This window comes from Pelophylax lessonae, assembly GCF_965119305.1.
Source record: "Pelophylax lessonae genome assembly, chromosome: 12".
Taxonomy (NCBI): Eukaryota; Metazoa; Chordata; class Amphibia; order Anura; family Ranidae; genus Pelophylax; species Pelophylax lessonae.
The window spans coordinates 111,744,136-111,766,542 of record NC_138779.1 but is presented as its reverse complement, the minus strand read 5'-3'; the positions used below and the strand labels follow the sequence as shown (position 1 = coordinate 111,766,542).

The 22,407-nt window shown below is 42.5% G+C and overlaps 1 protein-coding gene across 2 annotated transcripts in view; it reads right to left on the bottom strand.

Moving 5' to 3' along the window:
* Positions 1-7,268, bottom strand: part of FAM83E (family with sequence similarity 83 member E) — a 121,571-nt gene extending 114,303 nt beyond the window's left edge. Inside the window, exon 1 of one of the 2 annotated variants that reach the window (XM_082274157.1) lies at positions 6,844-7,268. The gene's annotated coding sequence lies outside the window, so the exon portion shown is untranslated. Of the gene's footprint in view, positions 1-6,405; positions 6,538-6,843 lie in introns of those variants that run through there. The other variant, XM_082274158.1, reaches the window with a different exon arrangement.
* Between the last annotated feature and the right edge of the window lie 15,139 nt (positions 7,269-22,407).

The window sequence follows — 22,407 nt, the reverse complement described above, 5'->3', positions numbered from 1 at the left end:
TATCTATCTATCTATCTATCTATCTATCTAATGGTTGCCACCGCCCACAAATCAGAGATAAAAAATGGGCCGGGTGCACAGCAAAGACTGTAGGGCATATAAACCAAAAGAGAAAGTGGCACTCACAGGTCTTGAAAGGTGAACACACATAACCGGTTTTATTTCAACGTTTCGAGGAGGCACAATCTCATCCTCTTCAGACAAGCTTGTGCCTCGTCAAAATGTTGAAATAAAACCGTGATCGTGGGTTCACCTTTCAAGACCTCCTGCGAGTGCCACTCTCTCTTTTGGTTTATATCTATATACAGTATATATATATATATATATTTTTTTTTTTTTTCATATTTTTTCCACAAAAGTGGAAGTGGAGTGTTAACCTTTAAAGAGGTATTAAAGGTTCGGCTTTTTTTTTTTTTACAATAACAAACATAAAATACAGTGTTTTTGCACAGGGCAGACCTCTTCTCAGGTCCCCTGCTTTTAGCACCTGCCCCTTCACCAGTACCCCTAATAGCAAGGCATTTGCTATGGGGGGACTTGTGCGCACACTCGCTCCTGAGCCCTGCTCTATGCATCCATAAGACACATAGAGCTACTTTTCGGCACCGCTCTCTCCTCATTGGCTCACTGGCTGTGATTGACAGCTGTGGGAGCCAATGGTTTCCGCTGCTGTCTCAGCCAATGAGGAGAGGGAGTCACAGGACAGCCGAGGCTATCTTACACATCGCTGGACCGAGAGGAGTCTCAGGGGAGTATTTAGGAGGGGGGAAGGGGAGCTATACACAGAAGGTTTTTTTTACCTTAATGAATAGAATGTGTGAAGGTAAAAAACCTTCAGCCCTTACAAACACTTTAAGGTAAAAAACAGTTTGACTTTAGAACCACTTTAATGTCTTTTCAAGAGTTATTCCAATCAGAGGCATAACTAGAACCTTCAGGTCCCCGGTGCAAGAAATCATGAAGGGCCCCGCCAGACCCCTGGCCGGGGCCCTTCCCTTCAAGCCTAGGGCTCTTCCCACTGATCCTGGGGCCCTTTACTCTTGTTGCGGGGCCCTTTTTACGGTCCCGCAGCGGGACCCTTTCACAAGTTCTGCAGTGGGCCCCCTTCCTGCCATCTTGGGGCCTTCCCAAGGTGGTGGAATGCCAGGGCTGGTAGCAAGTGTGACCTATGTGATCCTGGAAGTTCACCCACTGGTGTCAGTAGTTTTTATTTTTTGGAATTTTAATTGTATTATTTTTTATCATTTTATTTTATTTTTTTCAGTGTCACTGACTATGACTCTGTCCATTCAGAAAAGGAAGGAGCTGGTAAATTACATATTTACCCACCCCTTCCTGGTTCTCTATTGTGATACATCCCCTGCAGCAACTGGCAGGAGAGGGAAGGGAGCACAGGACCAGAGGAGCACACAGGGGCCCAGGGACAGCAGAACACAAGTGAACTGGATAGGAGGAGTGGTGGGGCAGCATACAGAGGAACCAATCTCCTTTGTTTTCCTCCTGCAGCTACAGGAGGAAAAAGGAGGACAGTGATTTCTCTGCCCCCCGCCGCCCCTCCTATCGAGGTGTACAAGGGAGCCGCACAGGCCCCTGGAGCATGGGGCCCGGTTGCAATTGCAACCCCTGTAGTTACGCCCCTGATTCCAATATTTTTCAGCTTCCAGCTTTCTTTAAAACAATACCTTGTGATCCTACCAAGAATGTGCTCTTTCAGGCACTTCCTTTACTTCCTGCCATAGGGTGACAAGGCTCTGCCTTAGTCTCCCAATTACAGGCTCTCCTAAGGGAGATTACATGTGTTCTTCCTGAAGCATATTGCACAGGCATGTTCCACTATTGTCACCATCAGGCAACCCACCCAGAGAAATGCCAAGCAGTCATTGCTAGGGTGCATACTTGTACTCAAGTGGCAGCAAAAAAAAGGCTTTGTGGCATCAGCAGTGCTTACAGTATATGCAAAAATAAAAAAAGTACAAAATGTGATAACAGTATTTGATTTTTTAAAGGCATTGCAATTTTTCAGTTAGGCCCCTTTTACTAGGGATGCACCGAATATTCGGCGGTCGAACATTATTCGGCGGTCGAACATTATTCGGCCGAAAATAGAAAAAATAGCACTTTCGGTGTTCGGCCGAATAAGTCAAAAGGCCGAATAATTTTGTGCCGAACAATAGGGCTGAACGATAGTCGATATGATATCGACTATCGTTCTGTGGCCGTAGGCGATATTCATATCGCCGAGGTCACGATATTTACAGGGGGAAGGGACTCGGAGGAGGACAGGAGGACTCACAGACTTCCGTGTTAGGCAGGGGAAGCCGGGACACTTCAGCGGTGAGCATACATACATTACTCACTCGTGCACTGCAGCCCGCCCCACACATTCAGTGAGTCTTACTCTCCTCCCTAGTTTTTTCAATGGCACATTCAGGAAGCCAATCACGCCGTGATTAGCTGCACAGCGAACCAATCACGCGTGCCTGCACACCTGATTGGTTCCGCTGTGCCGCTACTCACGGCGTGATTGGCTTCCTGAATGTGCCATTGAAAAAACTAGGGAGGAGAGTAAGACTCACTGAATGTGTGGGGCGGGCTGCAGTGCACGAGTGAGTAATGTATGTATGCGGCTGTGCTCCTTTCCAGGCTCCTACTAGTCCACCTCCAGCCTCCTACTACCACCACTATGAGAGACTGTCTGTCACGGTATAATCTGATCGAGTCCACACTGACACTGACTGACTGTCACTGAGTAATTGATGTTACCACATTAACCCTGACCTGCCCAGTGCCCTGTATCTGCAATTAAAATTTACAAGGCTGCCTGCATGCTTCCTGATTTCCATTCCCAGCATCCTTCCCAATCCCTACAGTGTCACTAACATTAACCCTATGGTACGAGGCTGCAGTGTGCACTGAATCCCATTCCCTACAGTAACATTTAGGGAGAGAGACATGAGAGGACAAGAGAGAGAGAGAGAGAGAGAGAGAGAGACATGAGAGGACAAGAGAGAGAGAGACATGAGAGGACAAGAGAGAGGACAAAAAATTGGCAAAATAAATGGAAAAAATGCGAAACACCGCGTTCGGTATTCGGCCTTCGGCCTTCGGCCAAACATTTCATTATTATTCGGCTTCGGCCAAGAATTTCATTTCGGTGCATCCCTACCTTTTACACTTGTGTGACTTAAAAGTCACGCGATTTTACAGCGATTTTGTTGCTGCGATTTTGCTGCAATTTTGTTGCCGTGATTTTGACTGGACTTGAAGCAATGCCTATGTCTTTGTACCTCAAAACGCATTAAAATCGGCCAAAAAGTAGTGCAGGGGCTACTTTGAAGTCGTTGCGACTTGAAGTCGTAAAGATATGTACGGTACTTATTGGAAATCATGGAGAATGACTTGTCATGCGGCTTTGCAGTTCCAAGTCGCACAAGTGTGAAAGGGGCCTTAGGCTTTACATGTATGCACTTTAAATGCAATGAAAAGACCAAATGCTATGAGTGTTGAATCCAGATAATCTTTCACTCATCTATCTGCAGCAAATAGTAATCTGATTGGATCCTTTATGCACTTTTCACACCACTAATGCTCTTTGCAACGTTTGAGTAATTAAAGTTTTAAAAATAGTTTTCGAACTGAAGTACAACAATGTGATAAAACCTGAAAAACAACACCTTTTCGTATTACCCAGACCGATGGATCTTGTAAACTGTTATATGGAGGGATTTGGATTAGGGCTCTACGTCTTGTTAAACATTGATGGCCGTTTTGTATATAAGGAACTTTATTTCTCGTCATCCTGTCTCACTTGTGTGTTCAAGGATCAATGCAGGGGAAATTTACACTGAACAGCAGCCAGTGGCGTAGCGTGGGGGGTGCTGGGGGGGCCAGCCGCACCGGGCGCAAAATCTGGGGGGGGGCGCAGTGTCAAGAAGTGCAACGCAGCATCAGTAAAAAGAGTTCCACATGGAAAAGACACAGCTTGGAGTATCTTGCATTAGGAGACATAAATTTGAAAACGTAGTTCAAATTTGAATGTCTCCTAGTACAGAATACTGTAAAACAGTTTACAAAGAATTTTTTTTTTTCTGCCAGCAAAGAAGAGACCAGTTCAGAACACTTAGAAATGCTCTAATAAGCCATACATTTAGAAAAATACACATTTTTATGAATGTATGGGACCAGTGGCGTAGCGTGGGGGGTGCTGGGGGGACCAGCCGCACCGGGCGCAAAATCTGGGGGGGGGGCGCAGTGTCATGCTGCCATTTAGGAGTCTGCTCAGCCATCCTTAGTGTAGGAATCAGGTAGGTCTCTGTAGTGGTCAGTGTAATTGTCAGGTAGGTTTGTGTAGTGGTCAGGTAGGTCAGTGTAGGAATCAGGTAGGTCTGTGTAGTGCTCAGGTAGGTCAGTGTAGGTGTCAGTATAGAAATTTGGTAGGTCTGTGTAGTGCTCAGGTAGGTCAGTGTAGGTGTCAGTATAGAAATTTGGTAGGTCTGTGTAGTGCTCAGGTAGGTCAGTGTAGGTGTCAGTATAGAAATTTGGTAGGTCAGTGTAGTGATCAGGTTGGTTAGTGCAGGAATAAGGTAGGTCAGTGTAGGTGTCTGTTTAGTGGTCAGGTAGGTTTGTGTAGTGGTCAGGTAGGTCTGTGTAGGTGTCAGTATAGTAATCAGGTAGGTCAGTGTAAGAAAAAGGTAGGTCTGTTTAGTGATCAGCTAGGTCAGTGTAGGTGTCAGTGTAGTGGTCTAGTAGATTTGTGTAGGGGGCGCAAATTACTTACCTTGCCCCGGGCGCTGACAACCCACGCTACGCCACTGACAGCAGCTCAGAAGCTCATTGCAAAATCTAAAATAACTGACAATGGCACAGAACAAAAACAGTAACATGAGATAGCAGATAGATATCAGAAGATTATCTGACTTCTGGAAAATAATTTAACCAGCTGATTCACACATAAACACTTGCAGGCCAGTAGCCTATAAATAAACACAGGTATGTGATTATCACACAGCTTCTGTGCTGTGCACAACAGTCTATCGGCCAAAAAATTCCTGCTTGGATCAATATCTTTTACCTCTGCAAAGAACTCCCACGGTGGCCTGCTGTAGTCATTGGTATGCCATGAACAGACAGACATTTTCTGTTTTCATGGCAGCCTACAAAGTCATATGACAAATGTACTTCTTTTAATCACAGAAAGTCATTAGTGGTAAATTATAATTCTAGTCCACCCAAAATGTATATTTTAGCCCCTTTAAATACATCAAGGGGGTGAATAAGGTTCAGAAGCGCAGCTTTTTCAATATGAAACAAAATTTAAGAACAAGGGGACATGAATGATCTCAAACTAACTGGAGGAAAGTTCAAAAATAATTCTAGAAAGTATAATTTTACTGAAAGGGTAGTTGATGCTTGGAATAAACTTCGATCAGATGTAGTGAGACAGTCAACAGTAAATGGCTTCAAACATGCTTGGGACAAACATAGATCTATACCAGGCATGTCCAACCTGCGGCCCACTGCCCCCTGACAATTTTTGCTGGGGAGGAAGGAAATCAGGTCGGGGGCACGGCCACAGCAGCTTCCAAGAAACGGTAGGCAGAGGCTGCCTGGGGGGGGGGGGGGGCATGTGCAGTGTTTCTGACTCCTACCACCATGACCACTTGAAATCACTGAAGTGGTCATGGTGGTTAGAGTGTTCCTTTATTATCATTTAGAAGAAGTAAACCTCTGTATACTGATTCAATTTCATTTGATCATCCTCTAGTTGTATTAAAGTAGTGCGGGGGCCGCAGTGGCATGGGAAGGGGGCGGCGGCATTTTTTTACTTATACACCTTAACTATAGTAGATATTTTATATGCGGCCCGAGAAAATTTCTCTACACTCAATGTGGCCCAGAGAAGCCAAATAGTTATACACCCATGATCTATACTCAAACAAAAAAGTAAACAAAAAAGAAAAACAAAATACAAAAAACAAAAACGGGCAGACTCGATGGACTACTCAGTGTCGGTTCACACTGATCCAACTCGAAGTCGCCCCGACTTCGGGTGACTAATGAAGTCGCCCGCACACCGCGACTTCGACGCGGCTTGCAACGACTTCTCATAATGGAAGTCAATGCAAGTCGCTCCGACTTTGCGAAAAAATAGTGCAGGAACCTTTTTCTAAGTCGAAGCGACTTGAGTCGCTCTGATTAGAACGGTTCCATTGCACAGCATTGGAAGCTACTTGTCAGGCGACCAAGTCGCCTGACAAGTCTGATCAGTGTGAACCAGCACTAGGTCTTTTGTTTGTTGGTCACACAAAATATTGAACCTTTGGGCCCAATTTGGACATTTTTACTTAGGGGTGTTCTCACTTTTGTTGCCAAACTTTTCTATATTTCTATGAAAAATTCACTGACCTCTGACATCTCTTGGGGGTTTCAGCAGTGGGATCTGCTCTTCAGAGGATCCAGCTCTGCTCCCCCCAGCCCCGCCATGGCTATTACAGGCCATATGAGGATTTCTTATGTATTCCTCCTGCTGTATTATTAGCTTTGTAAAATAAATCAAAAGCAGAAGGAGTGAGACCTGCCCATGAAGACCTTCTCATAATGGCCGGGCAGATAGGGAGATCTAAGCTTTCAGAAGCATCAAACTCGGAGCCCCTGAAAGATGTAGAAGCCGCTTGGCCTTTATCCACCCAAAACAAAGGAACCAAAAGGTAACCATTTGAAGTTGATATATCCACCTATACACACGATAACAAATAAAAACACTATAACAAATAAAAAAATAGAATTACATAAGGCAAATAAAACACACCAGTTACATTATCAGCGCACAATCAAATAATGTACCTGTATGGAGTCCTCGTCATTATTTCTCTAACAGTTTAGAAGAACTTTCATGCTCAGTTCATGGCCATAAATCTTCAAGGCTTTTTCCTTTTCATGTTGATCTTTTGCCATGGCTTTCATCATGGTACAATACAAGCCACTGTCTGCTGCTGTCTTCTGTAGAGTTTTCAGCAACAGAAAATCACAAGCAAAGAAGAGTCTTTCTCAGAGCCAGAAAGTGTGGCTGAATCCAGGTACATGAAATGTTGTGGATGGTTCCTCTAATGATTTTTCGATGAGAGTCTGTGAAAAAGGTAGCAGCATAGTTCACAGTAACAGGTTTTCCCTTTGTCGCTCTCCACCTGCTCTCTCCCTGCCTTTGTTCTTCCTGTCATAATGCCAGACACATAAGACTCACCAGCAGGTCATGCGGCGTACCTGTAGCAACCAGGAAGCATTCTCACCTTAAACAGATCAGTTGACTTATTTGCAAGATAAAGATGATAACGCAGCGAGAACTAGGCAGGAAGGTTCTTCGCTGGGAAAGAAGCTAGCTGAAGCTCTTGTTTTTAAAATTCTTTTTCGGTTTATTTTTGGCGAGTATTTACTTACACATACTGGTGCTTTTTCTCTCCTGCGGAATTTACAAGACCCATAAAACCAAAATATGAACTAGCTAATATATAAGAGCTATTAATAGTGTTTACTGATATGTATGGAAGGGTCTCAGGAGCTCCTCCCGGCGGAATACATCTGAGATAAAGCAGTGCAGGTTTGGATACACCAGTTGTTTTATTTCAAATAGTTTTTATTGAGTTTTCAGAGCATGAGAAAGGAACAAAAAATACACGCAGGTGGTAACAGTAACAGTAAAGAACAATAAATGCACAGAAAGTACATTAACATTTAGTGTGTGTATACAGAGATTCTAGAAGAATTGTCAGTGCGATTTATAATGCAACAATAACATTGACGATGGTCTTTTAGTATATGTGTTGTACATCACCTAGGACACCCCAATAGGGAACAAAACTGTGTCCTGAGGGAAATGACAATATTATCAATTATAGGTTCATGTCATTTGTAATGTCCAAGCAGCGTAGGGTTAAAAAGAGGAAATAGAAAAGAAGAGGGAAAGAAAAGCATTACAGCGCCCATACGGAAGACAGGAAAGATTGTGTGATCTATTCGTCATCAGCCTCCCAATCCCGAGTGGGCGGGGTGTATCCAATTGTCAGACCTGCAAGGCCAACGTGTGAGCTGAGTGACGGTGAGGGTCTTGACATGGAAGGGTGATTGTAAAAGTTATAGTAAGAGGAATCTACTTAATGTTTAGGCTCCGTTCACATGTATGCGTTTTGGGGAGTTTTTGGGGAGTTTTTCTGCTCTAGGATCAGCTCTCAAAACACCCAACAAGACAAATCCTATTCATTTCAATGGCCCCTGTTCACATCTGAGCGTTTTGACGCTGTGAGCAAAACGCCCAATGCTCAAAAAAGTACATGAGCTTCTTTTTGGGCAGATTACAGGCGTTTTCCATTGGTCTCTATTCAATCTAAAAACGCCTGCACAAAAAACGCCTATAAATCGCGGTAAAAATCGCAGTAAAAAAACGTGCGAAAACACTACGCTCAGGTGTGAATGTAGCCTTTTATCATTTTGTTCACACACATAGAGTTTTCTTTTGGTGGTATTTATTCACCACTGAGTTTTTTATTTTTTTCTAAATAAATGAAAAAAGACTGAAAATTTTGAGAAAAGAAAAAAAAAAAAAAAACAAGTATTTCTTAATTTCTCTTATAAAATTTTGCAAATAAAAAAATGTGTTCTTCATAAATTTAGCCCAAAATGATTCTGCTACATTTCTTAGGTGAAAATAACCCAAATCAGTGTATATTATTTATTCTGTAGGAAAAAGTTATAGAGTTCACAAATTATGGAATATATCTGAAAATGTATCAATCCTGATGTACTGACAGTCTATTTCATTTCTTGAGACCCTAAAATGCCAGGGCAGTATAAATACTACCCCAAATGACCCCTTTTTGGCAAGTAGACAGTCCAAGGTATTTAGTAGGTGATATTGCAGGTTTTTTGAAGTTGTCATTTTTTGTCATCATTTTTTGGAAAATGAAGAAATACAAAAAAAAAATGTTTCAAAGTTTTTTTTTTTTCATTACATACTGTCACCAGTGCAGTACAGTGTCATCATACAACTGGTGTGGTGGTGATCAGGGATACTGAATATTGACAGTATGAACATTATTTTTTATTTTTTTTGCATTTTTGTTCTTTTTTTTTTTTTTACGATTTTCTTTAACACACTGTCACCAGAACAATATAATGTTACCATGGTAACATTGTACTACTCTGGGAAAGTGATCAGGATTTTTTTTTTTTATTCACATGTTTGTAAATAGCAATGTATTACAGACTTATTTTTTTGCACACATTATGTTTACATATAGCAATGTATTTTTGCTATAAGCAGGCATTTTACAGAATGAAACTGATTCGTTCAGTCTGTTTTGTTGTGATTAGTTGTGATTGGTCAAAGCTAACCACATTGTACAGATGGGCTGTGATTGGCCCTGTCTGTACCTTGTGAACGAATTGAACAATCATAGCTAGCAACACATTTGTACACATTGAATGGCTTGAAAGGAAGCCATTCATTGTGTACAACTGTCATGTGACCTGCTGTGATTAGTCACGGCAGTCACATGGTACCGACAGTGAGTAGGTTATCGGTATTGTCTCGTGGACACGGGCAGTAACAGATCGCGCCACATACATGTCATATGGGTCAAGATAGCTAAACCAATGCCTGGCTGTCATTTTGCTATAGGCCGGGCAGGAAGCGGTTAAAGGATAACTTCACTTTTGTTGGAAAAAATATTAGCAAATAAAGAAAAAATAATATAGCGTATACAATTGCGACACAAGTCATGTTGTGATTGAATGTTTTTAAAATGTACCTTTCCTTTTCATTCTGCAGCTCTGTAATTTTCTGTAAAATGCAATACAATATGGCCACCTGGAGGCGTTCTATACACAGAATGCCCCCCAGGAACATCATTTCCTGCTTGTGTGATTGGCTCACTGATTTTCCCAGAAGTCTGCACTAAGATACAAGTCAGATTTCAGGCATCCCCTGCAACAAAAATGTCATTTTTGGTGAGATACTCCCAATAGGAAATCACGTCTAAAGGGATGCAGACCCTGTAAACTTCTTTATTACAGCCCTGCAGGTGCAGCAGCATGATTGATAATTACAAAACCACTCCCATACGGAATCATATAAATATAGACAAACAAACAGCTATTTCTCCAGAATAGCAAAAGGTAGAATGTGCAACAAAGTTTGTTAAAATCCTTGCAATGTACATTGATCACCCAGAGGGGAATGTTTTTTTTGTTATGGCTTCTAAGGATATCCATCAGGTCTGAAAGATTACTACTGTACCTGTGGGGATCAGATGGAGATTGATTACCACTGAAGCTTCGGAAGGTTTTACCCCCCTCATGACCAGGCCATTTGTTTGCTATTTATCACTGCACTTCTTTAACTGGTAATTGCGCGGTCATCTAACACTGTATGCAAATGAAATGTTAATAATTTTTTTCACACAAACAGAACTTTCTTTTGGCTGTATTTGTTTGCCACTGTTGACCCATGGCCCAGTTAACCCAGCAGTGCCTGTCGTGCTGGATGTGAATGTCTTGAAAGACCTGGACTTACCCCGCCTGTCGACCAAATATGAAGACTCGGCCAACGGGCCCATGGCTGTGGCCTACGAGCTGTGTGCCTCTGAGTACTCCAGGCCTATGAAGCCCAGTGCAGACAACCATACATCCGTCAAGCAAAAATGACTCTTGGCACCCTTAACCTCCCTGGCGGTATGATTATGTCAGGAATTATATACCAAAAGCGGTACAATTTTTTTCATGGAAATTTGGCGTTATGTATTATAGGCCTACAATTCTTAGTAATTACTGACTTAAACCTGACCTAGAGTCTACAAGACTCTAGTAGACATCCCAGATGTGATAAATTTGAAACACAAACACATGAATTATAATCGAATCAATAATATAATTTTATTATATAATATATATAAAATTATATTATTGATTAGATTATAATTCATGCGTTATATATTATATATATATATATATATATATATATATATATATATATATATGTGTGTGTGTGTATATATATATATATATATATATTATATAATTATAATCGAATCAACAATATCATTATATATATATATATATATATATATATCTATATATATATATATATATATATATATATATATATATATATATATATATATACGTGTGTATATAGGTATATATATATATATATATATGTGTGTGTGTGCATATATATATATATATATGCATATATATATATATAAAATGTGTTATGTGTTTGTGTTTTGTGCAACGTTTTGAATTTCCCTCCCTAGTTCCGCTCCCATGCAGCATTGCTGCTGCAGGGAACGGAACTAGGAAGTCATCACACCGACGGACGAGCGGCGGGATCTCGGCTGGCGGTCACAGCAATGAGAGATCATCGCTGGATCGCCAGGAGAAGGTAAGAGACACCGCTGCGCTCTCTGCACATTCACCCCGAGCGTTACTCGGGGATACCGATCCTGGACTAAAAAATCCACCCCGAGTCACGCTCGGGATTACCGCCAGGGAGGTTAAAAGAAGTTGTCTGGTCACTCCCTGTTGGGGCCCATCAAAAGCTACAGGGGGCAACCGTCATGGTCGAATCCTGCAAAGCTTCAGTGACGTCAGGAGAATGGCTGGTGAGCCGTACACTATCCAAAGATACATTGGGGACTAGTGACTTGCTACGGGGGCACTCGGCAGGGGGAAGGAGCGCCGGCAGGGACATCAGAAGATGAGGATAGCAGCTGCTCTGTGCAGAACCATTGCACAGAGCAGGTAAATATAACATTTCTGTTATTTAAAAAAATGTATCCTTTAGAATTGGAAGGCAATTACTTCAAACAACTGAAAGTTTACATAGCTGTATTCAATAGTAAGATTTTACCTGGGTAACTGTAAAGAAAGCTGAAGAGCATGAACTGCTGAGAAACTGTGCCTCTGTGGTTGCAGATTTCACTTTATTAATTGCTAGAATATTCGTTTGGTGTTTACACTTGTTGTTAGGGGCTGTTGTAGCCTAGTAATTACATTACATACACATTGAATTTGCTCCATTCTTGTATGATCGTAATTAAGGCTATGCATTCTGAAATACTATTTTTGTATCAAATTACAAATAACAATGTTGGCTTCTGTTTAAATTCCAAAGTCAAGGGCTTGGAGACAGAAAGCATTTAATGAAAACAGTAAGAATAGTAGAGCAGGTTGACAAAACTGTTTTGGGTTAAATTAAACTAGTGTAGCACTTACCCCAGAAGGAGCCACTGATGGATGAGTCTCCTGATTCTGGATGACATTGACCCTGAATCTAGTGAGGTCTTAACTAAAGGGGTGGTGGTACTAACAGCTTACACCTTCAGTCTCTCAAACTTCTACTACTGGCAACTGTACAAACAAATGTTGGGGCCCAAAGTTCCTGCATTGGAGTGCTTAGGTTTAGGAGGATCCAATGGTACAGGACAAAAATACCCAAACCGTATCCTAAGGCATGTTAACACTATCCGTTAAAAAAGTGTGCAGGTAGGGTGCAGTGTGAGCGGCGGCAATAATTCACACAGACAAGTGCAGGGCAGAACTTGCATTGAAATTTTGTAATTCAGCAACAGTTACAATAAACTACTGGGCAGGCTGCCCAGCCAGGTACACTCACAGATTCCATGAAAGCAGATTCGATACGGATGGGCAGAGTCTGGTGAGAGGGGTAGAATGTGGCCTGGCCATCTAGTGCCCAATTGAGAAGGTGACCAGAATAGTTGCAACCCTAAGCCTTCCCTCTTCAACTGAAACCTTTCCCTAACATTAGTACTGTCCCTACTCTACCAACTCACAAAAATGCATGCCAAACCTGGGAGCCAGGGCCTTAATTTGGCTCTGCCTGAACCAAGATGGCTGCTAGAGTCACATGGGGCTGCAGTAACCAAAAGGATAGCTTCCCCCAGTGACCCAGGAAATTATAGAGGAATTCTGTTCCTCTTGAGTTCCTCTCCAACAACAGTTCCCCTGCGGGAAGAACACCACCTGCAGTGGAGAAAGTAGACTGCACCTCTGTAAGGAAGTTGTGGTAAGCAGCCTCCCACCACCATGCAGTCCAAGCTGAGCTGGATAACAAAGTTGTGGCAGTCATTGCTAAGGGTTTGTACTTAGCAATCATTATTAAGTATTTGGCCTCAATAAGTAAACTCTGACTCAAAATTCAAAAGTGCCAGTTTTCTCTATTGTGCATAAAACTAGAGCACCATCTAGATGTGTTTAGCATTTTGAAGACATACAAAGGAATTTATTTTTCTTTTACATTAGATCACAATTTCAGTCCCCCCAATTGGATGTGTTTTATTTTGGTAGTGCTTCACACATTTGCTGGCTGTGAAAACAGCCATGGATAGCTGCAGCTGCCATCAGCCTGTCATTGCATTGCTGACAACTCTTTGCACACATCTGTTATTGGAGCCACAGGAATACACAGATTCTTTGTCGATGGAATTTGCAGAGTGTGTTGATCACCCATGTGGATGTAGCCTAAGGCCGGGTTCACATATGTGCGGCCCCGGTTTCCAGCCTGGGTTCCGGTGCGTTTCTGTTCACCAGTTCAGGTGCAATTCAAGTCTGAATTTTTGCCTGACTTTGCACCTGAAACGCACAGGACCCTTTTGGAAACTTCACCGCGGCTGCCCCGGACATGTGTGAACCGGCTCCATTGAGAGCTAGTCACACTCGCATGTCATGGGAATTGGATGCGGTTAAAACCGCATCTAATTCGCACCTATGTGAACCCAGCCTAACTCCCGACCTCTAAACTGTGTGGGACCTTTGAACTCTGCTTCACTAACTCCTGATCTTTGTAATCTGTGCGTCACTCACTTCTGACTGTTTCACTCCATGCATTACCTACTCCTGACCTTTGCACTCTGTGGTTTACTCACTCCCAACTTTTTGCGCCCAGCAAGAGTAAATGCGAGGGGTTGGTTACGGTGTTCAGGCACCACCAACAGCAAAGGCCCAATTTTTGGCACCTGTATAGTACATGCAATTTCAAATTTGTATGGAATTCTTACCATCGGGTCCCATTCCTGCGCCCAGCAAGAGTAACTGTGAGGGGTTACGATGTTCAAGCAACACCAACAGCAAAGGCCCAATTTTTGGCACCTGTATAGTACATGCGATTTCAAATTTGTATGGAATTCTTACCAGCAGGTCCCATTCCTGCTCCCAGCAAGAGTAACTTCGAAGGGTTGGTTACAGTGTTCAGGCAGCACCAACAGCAAATACCCAACTTTTGGCACCTGTATAGTACATGCGATTTCAAATTTGTATGTAATTCTTACCAGTAGGTCCCATTCCTGCGCCCAGCAAGAGTAACTGTGAGGGGTTGGTTATGGTGTTCAGGCACCACCAACAGCAAAGGCCCAATTTATGGCACCTGTATAGCACATGCAATTTCAAATTTGTATGGAATTCTTACCAGCATGTCCCATTCCTGCACCCAGCAAAAGTAACTGTGAGGGGTTGGTTACGGTGTTCAGGCACCACCAACACCCAAGGCCCAATTTTTGGCACCTGTATGACAAGTACATGCGATTTCAAATTTGTATGGAATTCTTACCAGCATGTCCCGTTCCCTCGTCCAGCAAGAGTAACTGTGAGGGGTTACAGTGTTCAGACACCACCAACACCAATATTTCTGCACCTGTATGACAAGTACATGCAATTTCAAAATTTGTATGGAATTTTTAGCAGCAGGGCCCGTTCCTGCGCCCAGCAAGAGTAACTGCGAGGGGTTTCGGTGTTCCGGCACCACCAACAACCAAGGCCCAATTTTTCTGCACCTGCATTACAAGTACATGTGATTTCAAATTTGTATATATATTTGTATATGACATTTTTTGCTTTAGAAATGCCAGTATTGCTGCAGCAGGCTACATACATCGTAGAGATGCGCTACTTTACAGGTACATTCAGGTGACCCCCCAGGCACGATATTCGAAGGAATTTTTTATTTTTATATTTTCACTTTAAGCCTTATTAAAATCAGTAAATCACTGCTCCTTTAAAAATGATCGTTTTTAAAAACTTTTAAAAAAAAAAACCCATAACTTTTTTGGGGCAATAAATTGCATTTAAGCCTTCTCTTATTGCAGTTTTTCTAAACCCACAATTTGCTGCAGCAAGCTAAGCACGCAGCATTTTTGTTTTTATATTTTGCTGTCTGCCTATTGTTTAAAAAAAAAACCTGTGGCCAATTGTTTCAGGGCGGGGTAAAAAACCTGGACATGTTTTTGTGGGTGCAACAACAAATGAGGTTTGTGGGTTTAGTTATAGTGGGGGTAGTCAGTTGGGTGTCGTCAGATTTTATTTTGAAAAACTGGTAGCTTTAGTGCAGGGAGAAATAAACTTCTGACCAAATTTTATCCAATTGTTTTTCAAAATTACAATTGATTTCTAATGCATTTCATGTAATTATTTTTATGCTCTAAATAATTGATTCAAAACACACATGCTACATCTGCAAAGAAAGTTTTTAAAAATGTGTGCTTTTTTTTTTTTGTGGTCTCCAATCTGCAGCCCAGGGGCCGGATGTGGCCCTTTGCCTGCCATGGGGCAATTTTCCTCCCACCAATGAAAGCAATGAGGCATAATTCCTGTTAGTGACACCAACTACCGGTCGCTATACCTCCCACTGACACCATTGACACCCACTAATGCCAAAGATGGTTGGATGGAGAAAGGATGAAAGTTTACTCCCACTGATGCCAGGACAATTTCTACTCTCAATGACCACACTCTGGGCCTTCTAAAGTCTGAAGGACAGTAAACTGGCCCTTTGTTTAGAAAGTTTGAAAACTGCTGAGATAAATGGTTACATTTTTTTGTTTCGAATCAGTCTATATTTTTGAACAGTGAACTAGGTGTAATACAAAATGAAGCACAAACTGTTGATGTGGCACCACATCCAATATATGCCAAAACAGAACAAGAATAGAGGAATGGACTATAGGTTTCCACTTATAACCCCAAAATGAAAGAGGTGAGTACTGGAATTTTATATAATAGTATACAAAGTTTTTTTACAATCAAAAAAGTAAAAGCATTATAAAAACTTCAAACACCTATAGTGAATATTAACTATATTCCTAATGGGATAGCAATGCATTTGACCCATACAAATCTAGCCCAAAAGTAAATATAAAACACATGTACATGCCACATAAGTGGTAGATATCTAAAATATTATACTGGGCCAGATAGTATGGAGAATCCAAAAGCCAACCTTGATCTCTATGTGTTTCGCCAAAAATGGCTTCTTCAGGAGATCCTAATATAACTCGGAGACACTCAGTCCAAACAGAGGGTTCCAAGCTACCCCATAAAAGTGGGAATAGTAGGGAATAGTAGGGAAAAACAGCTGTCGGGAGAAGCCCCAAGGGCAGTACATAACTTGTATATATGGGGTCACTCCAATATCATTTGGTTAGATATTTGGTCATCCATTAGTTCTTAATATGGCAGATAACGTTCATATAATGAGTATGCTTGAGTGACCACATGCACGAGTCCTACTGGCCGATATGCGTAAATAGCTTTTCTGGCCCCATCTGTGCAGCTGTTGCCAGTAGGACCCATACCTGTAGTCATTTAAGCATACTCCTTATTATATGAACTTTACCTGCCATCTTAAAAACGAATAGATGACCAAATATCTAAACACATGATTTTGGAGTGACCCTAAATATACAAGTTATGAACTGCCCTTGGGGGTACTCCTGACAGCTGAGTTAACCCTGATACACCATTCCCACTTTCCTGGGGTAGCCTTGATTCTTCTGTTTGGACCGAGCATCTCTGAGTTCTTTAACCATATATACAATGCTCAAAAAAATTAAAGGAACACTTTTTTATCAGAGTATAGCACCAAATCATAAAAAACTCCTGGGATATTGATCTGGTCAGTTAAGTAGCAGAGGGGGTGGTTAATCAGTTTCAGCTGCCTTGGTGTTAATGAAATTAACAGGTGCACTAGATGGGCAACAATGAAATAACCTCCAAAACATAAATGGTTTTATGGATCGAGACCACTGACATTTGTTTTCCCTACTCATCTTTTCTGACTGTTTTTCACTAGTTTTGCATTTGGCTAGAAGTTATTGTCACCACTGGTAGCATGAGGCGATACCTGGACCCTATAGAGGTTGCACAGGCAGTCCAACTCCTCCAGGATTACACATCAATAGTACAGTAATCTGTGCCAGAGCCCTAGAAAATGACCTCCAGCAGGTCACTGGTGTGAATGTCTCTGACCAAACCATCAGAAACAGACTTCATGGGGGTGGCCCAAGGGTCCAACATCCTCTAGTGGGCCCTGTGCTCATTGTCCGCCACTGTGAAGCTTGATTGCCATTTGCCATTGAATACCAGAACTGACCGGTCTGCCACTGCTGTCCTGTGCTTTTCATAGAAAAGAGCAGGTTCACCCTGAGCACATGTGACAGATGTGAAAGGGTCTGCAGAAACCATGGAGAACATTATGCTGCCTGTAACATCGTTCAGCATGACCGGTTTGGTGGTGTGTCAGTGATGGTCTGGGGAGGCATATCCATACAGGGAAGCACAGACATCTGCAGGCTAGACAATGGTAACCTGACTGCCATTTGGTATCAGGATGAAATCCTTTGACCCATTGTCAGACCCTACGCTGGTGTAGTGGTTCCTGGGTTCCTCCTGGTGCACGACAATACCTGGCCCCATGTGGTAAGAGTATTCAGTCAGTTCCTGGAGGATGAAGGAATTGATACCATTGAATGGCCCCCATGCTCGCCTGACCTAAATCCAATCGGAAACCTCTGGGACATTATGTTTCGGTCCATCCGACACGCCACCAGGTTGCACCTCAGTCATTTCAGGAGCTCAGTGATGCCCTGGGTCCAGATCTGGGAGGAAATACCCCAGGACACCATCCATCATCTCATTAGGAGCATGCCCCAATGTTGTCAGACATGCATACATGCATGTGGCGGCCATACAAATTACTGAGTACCATTGTGATTTGCTGCAAGGAAATTTCAGCAAAATGGACTAGCCTGCTGCATAATAATTTCACTTTGGTTTTCAGGGTAACTTTGATTTCAGCCATTTGTAGGTTGATAATTTTCATTTCCATCAAACGATGTGATATCTTTTTGTTCCTAACACATATCCCAGTCCATATCAGTAAAGATATTCAGCGTGATTTTTTTTTCCCCGTTGAAATTGTGTTTTCAAAGTGTTCCTTTATTTTTTTGAGCAATGTATTAGGATCACCTGAAGAAGTCAATTGTTTCGTGAAACGCGTAGATATCAAGATTGGCATTTGGAATCTCCATACCAACTGGCCCAGTACAATCTTTTGGCTATTTACCAGCTATGTTGCATGTACATGTATTGTATACACAGGTAATTATACACTTTTTAGATCTACCAACAGGTATGTAGCACAAGGGCCTGCATGACTGGGTGGAAAATATTTTAATGTTTAGTTAAGCCCTCATATTACATAGTTTTGATAGATTTAAAGTTGATTGTACAGAGATTGCATGATCAGATTGTAACTTGCGTGGTAGGCCTTCATTGCTTTCTGCACAGATCATGTCTTCCACAGAAGTACAGTATCTAAAAGTAAAGTGAGTACACCCCTCACCTTTTTGTAAATATTTTATTATATCTTTTCATGTGACAACGCTGAAGAAATTACACTTTTCTACAATGTAAAGTAGTGAGTGTACAGCTTGTATAACAGTGTAAATTTGCTGCCCTCTCAAAATAACTGAACACACAGCCATTAATATCTAAACCTCTGGCAACAAAAGTGAGTACACCCCTAAGTGAACATGTCAATGTTGGGCCCAATTAGCCATTTTCCCTCCCCGATGTCATGTGACTCATTAGTGTTACAAGGTTTCAAGTGTAAATGGGAAGCAGGTGTGTTAAATTTGGTGTTATTGTTCTCACCCTCTCATACTGGTCACTGGAAGTTCAACATGGCACCTCATGGCAAAAAACTCTCTTAGGATCTAAAAAAAAGAATTGTTGCTCTAAATAAAGATGGCCTAGGTTATAAGAAGATTGCCAAGACCCTGAAACTGAGCTGCAGCACGGTGGCCAAGACCATACAGCGATTTACCAGAACAGGTTCCACTCAGAACAGGCCTCGCCATTATCGACCAGAGAAGTTGAGTGCACATGCTCAGCGTCAAATCCAGAGGTTGTCTTTGAGAAATAGATGTATGAGTGCTGCCTGCATTGCTGCATAGACCATACACTGCACACTGCATCAAATTGGCCTGCATGGCTGTCGTCCCAGAAGAAAGCTTCTTCTAAAGATGATGCACAAGAAAGCATGCAAACAGTTTGCTGAAGACAAGCAGACTAAGGACATGGATTACTGGAATCATGTCCTGTGGTCTGATGAGACCAAGATGAACGTATTTGGTTCAGATGGTGTCAAGCGTGTGTGGCGGCAACCAGGTGAGGAGTACAAAGACAAGTGTGCCTTGCCTACAATCAAGCACGGTGGTGGGAGTGTCATGGTCTGGGGCTGCACGAGGGCTGTTGGCACTGGGGAGCTACAGTTCATTGAGGGAACCATGAATGCCAACATATACTGTGAGATACTGAAGCAGAGCACAATCCCCTCCCTTCAGAGACTTGGCCGTAGGGCAGTATTCCAACATGATAACGACCCCAAACACAACTCCAAGACAACCATTGCCATGCTAAAGAAGCTGCGGGTAAAGGTGATGGACTTGCCAAGCATGACTCCAGACTTAAACCCTATTGAGCATCTGTGGGGCATCCTCAAACAGAAGGTGGAGGAGTGCAAGGTCTCTAACATCCACCAGCTCTGTGATGTCGTCATGGAGGAGTGGAAGAGGACTCCAGTGGCAACCTGTGAAGCTCTGGTGAACTCCATGCCCAAGAGGGTTAAGGAAAGTGCTGGAAAATAATAGTGGCCACACAAAATATTGACACTTTGGGCTCAATTTAGACATTTTCAATTAGGGGTGTACTCACTTTTGTTGCCAGCGGTTTAGACATTAATGGCTGTGTGTTGAGTTATTTTGAGGGGACAGCAAATTTACACTGTTATACAAGCTGTACACTCACTACTTTACATTGTAGCGAAAGTGTCATTTCTTCAGTGTTGTCACATCAAAAGATATAATAAAATATTTACAAAAATGTGAGAGGTGTACTCACTTTTGTGAGATACTGTAGAAGTTATTTTGCTAAAATCAAAGCTCTCTGTAAAATGACTGAAAGCACAATCTCTAGTACATTCTTCTGAACCTCAATACAAAGAAAACTATGTGCATCTTTGGTATTTTATGCTTCATTTTTTATAATGCCGAAAAGCAACAGAGCAATGTATCCTGGAGCAAGGACCTGTCATGCCTTTTCAGTAATTGCTTTGTCTAAATATACATTTTTTCCTCAGAAATGCTAAAGAAATGTTGTATGCTTTATGAATCACTTCCCACCTGCTTTTCAGGTGACAAAGGTGGGGAGGTGGATAAAATAATGTTAAACCTGTTAGCTCAGTACAATACTTCTGATATTAGCTCAACCACTCAGCACTGCAACCTGTTCCTAAACATTCAACATGATTTAGAATAATAAAACATGGGGGTTGCCATTTATAGGCTCATTCTGAAAATGCCAGCTGCTTGGCTGTGTGCAGCTTCTATGCTTCTGGCCTGGAACATGCAAGCAACAATTCAGAGTAAGAGAAAAATGGAACTCTTGCCAATCAGAAAACCATGAAGATAAAGCATTAGCATGGGAGCCAGGTATTTTCAGAAGGAGAGGACAACACAGGCAACCTACATGTATTTTTTGGGACCCATTTGTAAAGGCAATGGTTCCTAAAAGAAGCATGGAGGCTTCCATTTAATGTCTGGGTTCAATACATCAATTCACTTACCAAGAACCAACGTGGGCAGGCAGGGCTGCCGCTAGAAATCCCAGGGCCCCGTACAGCCTACCTGACAGGGCCCCCCCACCCAGGCAAAAATACAAAAAATTATATTATCTCAGCATAAACACCCCCCCCCCCCAAAAAAAAACGAAAAAAAAAAAAAACTGCACTAATCAGCACATTCACCCTCTAAGCATAAATTCCATCTGCAAGCCAATATTCTTCCCAAACCAAAATGCAAATATTCCCCCTCCCATCACAAATCATTGCCCCCCCCATCCCATCTCCCAGCTCAAATCCCACCCCAATCCCCTCATCCTATCAGAAATATCCTCACCCCAAAAAACTCACCCACCCCTAGCACACATCCTCTTTTTTCTCAAATTCCATATCCTAGCACAAATCCCCCCCCCCCAATCTTTCCTCCTAGCACAGATTTCCCCCCCCCCCCAACTCCCCCCCCAGCACAAATTTTCCCAGTCTCTCCTCCTAGTTACCCCCCTCCCTCCCATACCCACTCCCAGCTGAAATCCCTCTAATCCCTCCTCTGAGCACCAAATCCCCCCCATCCCCCCCCCAGCACAAACCCCCCTCCAATCCTCCTCTGAGCACCAATTCCCTCCATCTCCCCTCCCAGCACCCCCCCCCCAATCCCTCCTCTTAGCTTAAATCCCTCCCAGCACAACCCCCCCGCAATCTCTACACAAATTCACAGCCTCCTCCCCCAGCACAACCCTCCCCCCCATCTCTCCTCTTAGCACAAATCCCCCAGCCCCCCTCCTAGCACAAACTTTCCCCCCAATTCCCCCACCCCACAATCCTCCCACTGTCCAGACCTCCCTGTGTGCCCGGGCCCCATACGGGAGTACTGGTAGTACCCCGCTGATGGCGGCTTTGTGGGCACGTGAGGACTTTTTGACTTTCCTCTGACTATCCTGATCTGTTTCTCAGAAAGTACTGAAGCCAAGCAGTAAGCATACTGGACAAGCAGCTAGGATTTTCAGAAGGAGGAAGCCCCATCATTTATTTATAGGTCCATTTTTATATTTATTAAATCCAAAACATTTTTTTTAGCTTTGTATATAGCCATCAGGGGTTCTAACTCCAGTCAGGCTTTTATTGTTCAAAATGGAACGCTGGACAAAAATCAGACAGAACTGTTCAATATAATTTGAATTGTTGATAAAAAATTCACATGAAAACAGCCAATGCGTTTTGGGGGCAGCACCAGGGGAAGTAGTGTTGCCTGTTTTTGTAAGACTTTTTTTTAACTTTTTTTAATTACAATGAAAATGGTCATAGACTCTGTTGTCTGATTTTGGTTGCATGCTCCTTTCTATATTTCTATAGTTTGAGCTATTGTTGGGTGCCCATCAAAGAAAGCTTTGCTGTGTGGGAGCTGCATCACCAGAGATATTGAGCTTGTCTGAAGTTTTCCTTCATCT